General features: G+C 39.7%; 1 protein-coding gene across 3 annotated transcripts in view; it reads left to right on the top strand.

Moving 5' to 3' along the window:
- Positions 1–9,707, top strand: part of SLC16A12 (solute carrier family 16 member 12) — a 34,964-nt gene that overhangs the window by 9,995 nt on the left and 15,262 nt on the right. Inside the window, exon 2 of one of the 3 annotated variants that reach the window (XM_017726011.1) lies at positions 1–3,964. This exon is cut by the window's left edge and continues 3,595 nt beyond it. The exons of the other annotated variants lie outside the window; for them this stretch is intronic. The gene's annotated coding sequence lies outside the window, so the exon portion shown is untranslated. The remainder of the gene's footprint in view (positions 3,965–9,707) is intronic. 3 annotated transcript variants of the gene reach the window in all.

Raw genomic sequence — 9,707 nt, 5'->3', positions numbered from 1 at the left:
AGAGGATGTGAGTGTGGTGACAGACAGGACAGCGTGTGAAACAAGCGGAGTGTGTTTTAGGGTGGCGGTGGAGGAGGAAAAGGAAATCCGATGGCACTTGTGGACTCATTAAAATTTGCTGTGATTCTATTTTTGCTTCAGGTGAATTTAGAACTTTGTAGCAATTTAAAATGTATTAAATGCAATCTGCCCTTATGTGAAATACCCACTCAAGGAGAAAAATTATCTAACGATGAAGGATTTGGAGTATGCAAGAGACCTTGTTTAGGTAGGTGCATAGGCAGGCACTGCTGCCAACACCTTTCCAGTGTTTTTCAGGGTGCCAAGATACATCAGTAATACTTAATTGGAAATGGCAACTTAACTCTGTGAGAGATGCCATAGTTGAGAAACAGATATTAATTTAATTTGACCTTAGTTTTTGTTTATCAGTTTTAGCGTGAGATCAAGATTATCCTTTTGTTATTATGGTGTCAATGAATATATGGGTGAACCAATAGTTGCCTGCAACAATTCTTTGGAATGCTCAAAGTTACTCTTCCAGGTAATTCAGAAGATGCAATTTAAATAATACTATCTTGATAGTTATAGTTTATCTCCTATAGGGGGTGAATTTCCATTGTAAATAGAAGATGTTCTTGAAAAAATCACTAGGACCTGTTCATTTTTACAGAAAAAACTTAATTTCCTGTGAGAAGATTTTAAGGAATATCACCCTCAGTGTATCAATATAGGAATAATTTTTTCTGTTAATTCTTGAGTTATTTTTGCTCCTTTAGTCATCCATGTAATAAGCTGTTTAAAGTGAAACTGATCCCACTAAAAGGATTTTTGATAACGAGATCTAGTTGAGAAACAATTACAAGGTTGGCTGGAATAACAGGATAAGAGGATAACAGTTGAGTTGTCCTTTTAAATCTTGTTTTCATTCCCAAGCTGACATGTGGTGAGACTTTGACCAAAGGATACTCGTATGACTGTCCAGTCAAACCAGGGAGCAAATGCATTTCTTCACCATGGTTCCTTGACCAGTAATGTCAGTAACAAAGCTGAGAGTGAAAAGCCCGGACTACCTGGTTTTTTTATAAAAAAAAAACTTTCTTATAATTCCTATGGAGTACCTCCTGGACCATGGTACCAGCTTGAAAGCCCATACTAAGTTCTACAAGCTATTCTTGAATTTCTTAGCCAGGCTTTTGTTTTTATAAACTTTCCAATTCAGTGGTTCAAAATGCTGTGATAAATGGCCAGCAAGTTGGCCTGTAGGATCAGATGAAAAAGCAGAGCCTGCATAGTTTGATTCTGAAGTGTTTCCATTTGAGAGTTTGCCCATAGGAGCCTTTGGGTGTTTTATGGGAGATTTGGCAGGCTGTGCTGGTTCTGGGGCTGTAGATATTCAGCTGCTGTAATTAGGACTGTGTTTAATAGGAAGAAGAAACAGAGCATTTTTATCCATGTTTTTATAACCAGTTCTTACATAAATTTCTAGGTTATTTTTCTTAGATAGCATCAGCCTCTTTCTTTTTTCCCTTTTCAAGTACTTTACAATTTCACCTTTTATGGGCTCTCTTATCATTGCTGTCTAACATTTAACAAGATGACTCCCTAACGTCTTGCTCCTCCAGATGGGCTCTTTTCCTCCTCCTTTTATAGCTATCTGGCTTTACAGTGTAGATGTTGAAGAGAAAAGACAAATGTGATACAATCTGGGGAAAGTGGTTTCCTGTTTTTCTACATACTGTCTCATTTACTGCTAGAGTAACTCAAACCTCTTCTGTAAAATTTCTGCCCTCACTACTTACAGGTTTGTTTTCCTGCCAAAGGACCCCTGGGTCCTTTGGTGCAAAGCCCTTGGTCTCATTCTTTTTATGACTTAAGATAATCCTGTGCTTCTTGTGGTCAGATATTTTTTCAAATATTCTTTCGAATTACATCTCCATCACAGGCATGTCTGAACACTTTCTGTAACATTCTTCTTGCTGACAGTGTCTATGGAGCTGAGAGGATACAAACTGAGGTTATTTATGGGAACATCAGAGAAAACGAAAATGGAGATTAACTTTTAAAGAAGTTAAAATAGAAATCTGGAGAGCAAAGGTAAAACATACTTAAGGTATAACAGGGAGATTTTTTTTTTCTGTGTTTCACTTACCAAAACAAAAACATTCTATGAAGGGAAATGTTCTTTAACATAAAACTGAGAAACAGTGTTTCTGGGCTGCAGTGCTAACTAGCAGGAGTACACCCTTAAGTATCATGGAAAGTCCCTGCTGATCATTTCTGAAAATGATGTCATCAAGCAGCTGCACCAGTATTCACTCAGCAAAGGAAACCTGGGGCACTTTTCTCAAAGCTTTAAACCTTTCCTAAAAACTAAAATATGGTATTAAACAAGGATCTAGCTGAAACATGGATGGCTTGGTGAGGCTGAATGGAAGACTGAGCATGAAGAATGTGCTGATTTGCCCAAGACACTTGGGTTGTCTGTTAACTTTCAGCATGTGATTTCACCAAAACAGTTACTTGTGAGTAGATGCATATTTTCACTACATGCATGCTGCCTAATGCATTCTTCCTGGTTGGAGATATATTTTGTATGGCATGCTAAGAGTTTTTCATCTTGACTTCCATCTGTTTCCTTGTCATTCATTTCAATATTTCATGTTTCCTTCCCAACTTAGTAGCTTCCCTTTTGCTGCTTTCTGAAGGCTATGTGCAATGACACACATATGAGCCTACTTGTGCAGAGATGTGTTCATGGGAGTGTACCTATGGATCTATTATAATATATTATGCTTTTTTAATAAACTAAATGTGATTTGTACAATGACTTCTCAGAAATACCTAACCTTGTAAAGCCACACTCATCAGTAGTTGCTTTTGGAAGTCTGTTTCAGGAAATGACAGACATCCTGGTTTTTTGTCTTAAACAGTTGTTCGTCCAGTACTTAGAGAATTTTCTACCAGTCCTGCTGGGGATTATGTTAATGCACCATTGTATATACAATAATTATATACTAATGTTATTATAGGGAGAATAATTTGTGGCTCTGACATGATAGTAAGGCTATCTGACTTTTTTACAGAGTTCAAGGTCTCAGCTGAAAACCTCCCAAGAGAAATAATAGTCACGGTGCAATCATATGGTGCATATTGTCCATTAGAAGAGCATGCATGGCATCAAGTGTCATAATAGCTTTGTTTCAGAATGTAAGCTTGTGTGAGCAAAAGGAAATAACCTGCCTTGCCTTTCCATGCCTGATTAGCTTTTGCAAATATTGCACATTGAAGAAGACAATGAATTGATGCTAACAGCAGCCATAAACCATCAGATAGAGGCAATCTTCTGCATAGCTTGCTCTGTAGGTACAGAATTTGTTTTCTAAAACAGTCATCTCCTTTCCCTTTAGAAAGCACTTGTGTAAGATTCACATCTTGAAAATCAACTGTGAAAAGTATTTTTCTGTGTGAATTGCTAAAAAACCAAACAGTGCCACTTGGGCTCTGAACTCTTCAAGAACATGGGGAAAACATGTCTTTGTTTAAGTGCATCTTACTAAAACCCAGCCAGACACATCAAGGACATTAAAAACCAAATTAGTTTTACATGGCTTGAACAAGGTTTTTCCATGAACAGAAAGGCTGAAAAGGTGATAACTGTGAAACAGCTCCAAGTACAGGTACAAGTTCTGTAAGAGTATCACTGAGACTTCTAGGTGAGGGCATACCAGTGTCCCCTGGGCTTTCCTCCTGTTTTCTTGGATCTCCTCTGCCAAGCAGGAGCCTGGCCACTGGTGGCACCTCTCCCAGGACACTTCAGAAGGGCTGTCAGTGCTTCCCCAGGCTGGGACTCCCCACTGAGGACGTTTGCTGGACCTGGTGTTTATCAGCACTCATTTCTCATCAGAGAGAGACATAGAACTGGAAGCAACCGCAGGTTTTGGGTGGCCTTTGGAACTTGCAGGTACGTTCAGGGAGATGTGTCTCCATGGTTGTCAGCCCCTCAGCTTCACCCAGGTACAGCTGCACTGTTGTGCCTGAGCACTCCTGAGAGCATCCTAATTGTCTCTGGAGAGATCAGAACAGCATTTGCTTGTTATATGATTCAGCAGGTCATCTCCAGCTAACCTAAGAGAGGTTAATTTTTGGATCCTTATCACCAAAGTAGGGGTGCAGAATCAGTGAAGAAAGGGGAGAGTAGTGATTTCCACAGACTGACTACGTAATTGTCTGAAAAAAAATGTGCTATTCTCACGTGTTCCATAGCAGCTTTGCAGTGATATTCTTTCTCACAGCAAGGTTGTCTTGAAGATGGAAAAAATAATATACCAGATGTGGGGAAAGTGTCAGTTGAAGATCATTTTGATTAAAAAGCTTTTTCAGAATTTCCAAGAAATCATGGTCAGATGCTAGCATTTCTTTAAGGATATAAGACAACACTAACAAGTGCCTGATCCAGAGAAGTGCACAGATCCTCGAACATAGGAATGACTGAGAAAAATTACTTTACTATCACATATTTAGGCTTAACAGTAAATGAGAAGTGTTGGAAATGTTTAATCATCATTAATGATATATTATAAAACTCAAAATTAACAGATATATAATGTAATTATAAGGAAATAGAAACCCTTCCAAAAACCACTGCCTACCCACCACCTGTTTCTATGTTAGGAAATGTAGCAATATTGAAAATGGAGAGATATTAGAAAAATAGCAAACATCAGAAATTTCTGACACATCTGTATGTTGACATCATAAGATGGAACATGTGTGAGCATAGCCTTGCTAAGGGTGTGCTCACTGACAGTCTCAGCTCAGATTTTGGGAACAGCCATGTATTCAAGGAAAATTGTCTGGCTCTCTGTTCTTTCCATCACAGTGAAAAATTAAATGGTGAGTACTGCGCCTATTTAAAAACCCTTAAGAGTGTCAATCAAAAATGCACATTTTCAGGTGGGTTTAAAGTCAAGCTTTTCTATGCAAAGGTGTTTTCCTACAAAAATATTCCTTCATGTGTTTTACTCTCTGTAGTTACACAGTATTATTTAAGGGCTAACCTAGCCAGAAACTACATAAAAGGGTCAAGAGGTTTCCATTATCATTCACTTAACCTTTTTCTGTAGACCCCTTCTGTCAGGCTGTTGGTTTTCTGTAAGCCCCACACAATGGTTTTAAGAGACAAGGGATGTTCACATTACATTTCTCATTGCTGACCCAGCAGAGAGTAACTATTTCTGCTGGGCCTCAAACTGCACCATTTGGTTTCAAAATTTCTGGCAACTTTAACAAATTAAGGAGCCAGCATGGCAGAGGGGAGGCAGTGGGAGGCAAGCATGGCCCTTCCTATCTCAGTGACTGCTTGGTATGGGAGCAGCTGATGAACATCCTGCTGCTCTACAATCCTTCCTTTTGCCATCTTTTTCATGTTACAGCTCTGAGTGTTTTTACTTTTGGGTAAAAAGGGAGTCTTCTAAACTCTTGCCCTCATTTTGTGTCACCCCACTCACCTATGCCCCTCTCTACCAGCTGCTTAGCATTCCTTTGCTTTCCAGACTGCTTTTCCTGTTCAATCTGTCTCCAGCAACCACCTCCCTCCTATGCATAAACTGAAGCACACAAAGAGTGTTTGCTGTTCAGCATAGTGATAGGAGTTATTAAGCTGGGCTGCTACACAGTTATCTTCTCTATCTGGATACATTTTGGATGGAGGGCAAGTTTTATCAGATGTTTGTATGATGCCCAGCCCTGTGACACTGCTCCCTGGTCAGAAGCCCCAAAGTACTACTGCAATACAAATAGAAATTATTTGTATACAAATGCAAATACAAATAAATTATTAATGTTGCTCTTATTTGGTATCATAGGGAAATCCCTCCTTAAAAGTATAAAAGTGGTTACACATTTTCAAAATAAACCATCCAGATTTATTCAGGAATATATGGATAAAACAGTAAAAAGCATGAAGCACTTATTACAATCTGTCTTAATGTGCTTCTTGGCTCAGTGTTATGGCAGCAATTAAAAGTCAGGTTGGATTCTGGTTTTGTTTTGGGATTTTTTTTTAATATGTTTGTTTGTTTGCTTTGATTCTGGCAAAATTCCCTAAATGAACTTTCAGGTAAGCAGTTCTTTTTTTAACCATTTGTAACAGTGCTGGAGAGATACTGAATTTATGGACGTCTGAGAAGCTGAATGTGTACCCTGTATGTAGAGATGGGCATAATCCGCAAGATTACTTGCTTGCACAAGGAAAATTTCCATGGATTCATCTGCCATTCTTTTCAGAAAAACATAAACTTTGGTTTTATCTAGAGACTGGACAGACACATATTTAAACAGAAAAAAAGGCTGACAATATAGAGTGACAGCCTTAAGGTGCTCAATGGAGTTATTTTTATTTAGGGACAGAGGGTTTCAAAGGACCTCTTGGGTTGTTTTTAAACAAGTCAAAGTCATAATCATATAATTCTTGATAAATAGACTCTGCTGAAATCAAAAATAGCTGTTCTTTCTGAGTTAAATAGCTAACTCAGGGTGCAGAATGGGACAGCTGTTAACTGGAGGAAAATAGATTGGATTAGAAATAGTGTTTACATCCCAAGAGCTGTACAGAATTGAAGTCTTTATTTTCCGTGTATTTCAGAACAATTTAGGATTTAGCTGCCTGCCAGAATGCTGGCTGTAGTGCCTACCATGGTATGCAATTGCTAGTGTGGGAATATGGGAAAGCAGAAGAGGATGAAAAAGTGTCTTGTTTTCTTCCTAACAACAACAAAAACACCCCCAAAATCTCCTCTTCTCCTAACTAGAACAGTTGATAGAAGGTTTGCACCTGTCTGCATCTTCTGGGCTCATACAAAATACCATGTTCCATTTAAATGTGCTGTATTCTATGAGTTAAGGGGGCTAGCACACTTCTGGGAGGACTCTGGTCAGCGGTCAGATGTGGTCATCCTTGATCCTTCAAGATGCACAAAAGAAATGAACTCTTTCAAAACCTGTAAAATATTTAATCTTATGCTCCACTCTTGCACAGAACAAGCATCTTTTTGTCAGCTAGCTTTTTCCTTCTTCTGTCTGTGATACCCATACCGTGCCCTTTTTGTTTTTTCTTTTATTAATAGTTCTTAAGTTTGTTTATTTTTCATTTCATTAAAGATGCAGGAGTCAAAGGGAAGAGAAAACAAGAGAGTACTAAAACAAGAGGTCAACATGAATGTAGCAAGTGCCTAGAAATAATATTTGGTGCAATTTTAAGAACAAGAAAGACAAAAGATCTGTCTTGGAGCTATATGAATAGCGTACATACAAGAAGATATTAAAACTAACCTAGAGCTAGGTGCATGGGTTAAATGCAGTAAATATATGCAATTCTGTTACCTTTCACGCATTAATGAATCTTCTCCAGCTATGCTTAAACTGCTTTATACTTGTTCTTTATAAAATTCATCTGCATGAATGTTCTTACAGTGGCTTTGGAAGCTGTGTGTGTTGTTGTTCACCAGAAAAGAACAATTTAAATTCAATGGTGTGAATGAACCTGTTCTGGAAGAGTGTCCTGGCATTCTGGGCACAGAGACTGTGACAAGTTCCTCAGGCCTTGCCCACCCCATCTTCATGGTAAAGGCAGCAAATGGCACATACAGTTTATCTACCTGTATGTATCTGACACTGGTCCAGAAAGAAATTCTGGGTAAGTCTCTTTCTTATTCTTCTGACATGTGCATCTCCATATTATGGAACAGGTAAAAGTAAGCGTTGGATTCTGTGCCTATTTATGCTGGTAATACATATTTGGGCCAGCTCCTTTGGGATAAACTGCACAGAATCCTTCCATGCAGTTCTGAAAGAAATTGCAAAGGTGTCTAAACACCCACAGCCATTTTGATTTTGTGTAGTCAGGATAGGGTGAAGAATAAGAAAGTAGTGGAGTGGGACCCCCCAGTATGGTCTGGAATCTGTGTGCTCCTGCCTGGGGCAGCTGTGATACAAAGCTCACCTTATGCCTGTTCCTCTGGCTGAAGCCATATCCCTCTGCAAATGGAGCATTTTCAAAAAGCACCCAGACTGTCTGGCACTGGAGGTGGCATTTCTTGAGATGATGCCCAGGTACATCAACACTGCAAATGGAGCAGCTGAACAAGGCAGGAAAAACCCCACCTCTGGTCCCTGGGCAAGCCATCATGACTGTACCTGCTGTTCCTCTGTCCTTTGTCATACAAATGCTTTGCATCTTCACACTGCTGTGATATCATTATTGAAACGATTTCTTTAAGAAGGAAGCCTTCAGGGTGGCAGGAGAGGCGGGCAGAGGGAGCAGCGAGCGCTTTGCTGGCTGTGAGCTGTTTAAAAGGTCAGTGGCTCCTGTCACTGTGCTGGCTGGTTGCTAAGCTGCTGTGGATTTTTGTGCTCCTTTTCCTGGCTAAAGAGACCTTGTGATGAGGTGCAAGGTTATAGCAGTGCCTTTTTAGTAACCTCACCCGCTCCTTTCTGCTTGCTGAGCAAATGAGTAAGGGAAATGCTCTCAGGAGTGCTTGTTTTCTTTCCAGGGTTCTCAAAAACAGCTGCTGAAGTAACTGATAGGTTATTTGTCCTGCCAAATTAAACCTAATGTTTTAACCTGGGGCAACAGTGTCACTGCTTAGTGAGCTGCCAGGGCACTTTGAGTAACTAAAGCTTTCTAAGGGATGACCAGTTTGTACCATCTTCATCCCACTTGCATCTTTGAACTCACAGCAAATCACATCGGCTTAGTGCTTGAGTGAAAATTATCTAGCAAAGGTTGCAAAGTATAGACTGTTTCATGAGATTGTCCTTTAACCCTGCTTTTCTTGAGATGTCTCAAGCAGGAGGAGCTTTTATGTACATCTGAGATGGTTATAATAGCAGCCGATGCTGCCAGGCCTGACAGTGGAGCAGATAGGCAAAAAGAGTCTTATCCATACCAGAATGGTTAAGAAAAAGATGCAACATGAGAGCAAGCTGAGGTTTGGGAAGGGGGAGGACATGATTGCTCAGATAAAGTGTGCTTTCTTGCTGTTCAAATTCATTTGCAGAATCCATAAGCCGTACTATCCACCATACAGATAATTAGAAAACAGCACCAGGGTGTAAGCAAATGAAGTTTCCTAGCCTCAGAATGAAATTTTCAGGTTGACATAATAAGTGCTTTTAGACATGTACAGCAACAAGAAAGGTAATTATTTAACTTGCTTATTAGTTCAGTGGCTGTGAAAGTCACAGCACTCCTTGAAGCGAGTGGGGAGTCAAGGAGATGAGGATTGCACTAATCTGCCATAGGGAGGCTGGGTGACCTTTTCTGTTGGCCAGGCATTTCTTATAATATGGTTGTTTTCAGTTGCTTGTAACCTCATTAAATGTTTGCTGGCAGGGCTCTGGGAAAATAACAGCAAGTAACCATGTAACCAAATAGCTAATCTACGTTTACTTAGCCTGATATGTCATCGGATTCTTCCCAAGTACGTTAATGTACAGCTAAAAATGCAAACTAGGTTCTCAACCCTGATCTGAAGCTTGCCTGGGAAGTTGGGCCAGAGATCTAGGCTGAGGCCATGCCACCCAGCTACTGCTGTTTGTGCATTAAAATTAGTTAGGGCTCTGTATGGGGAGATTGTTGACTCCTCTGAACATTTTTGTGTATATTTCTGCTTATTGAAGAGTTACTGTTATCCCTTCTGGCATTC

This window comes from Corvus brachyrhynchos, unplaced genomic scaffold (assembly GCF_000691975.1).
Source record: "Corvus brachyrhynchos isolate BGI_N302 unplaced genomic scaffold, ASM69197v1 scaffold61, whole genome shotgun sequence".
NCBI lineage: Eukaryota > Metazoa > Chordata > Aves > Passeriformes > Corvidae > Corvus > Corvus brachyrhynchos.
This window is presented reverse-complemented; position numbering and strand designations above follow the sequence as displayed.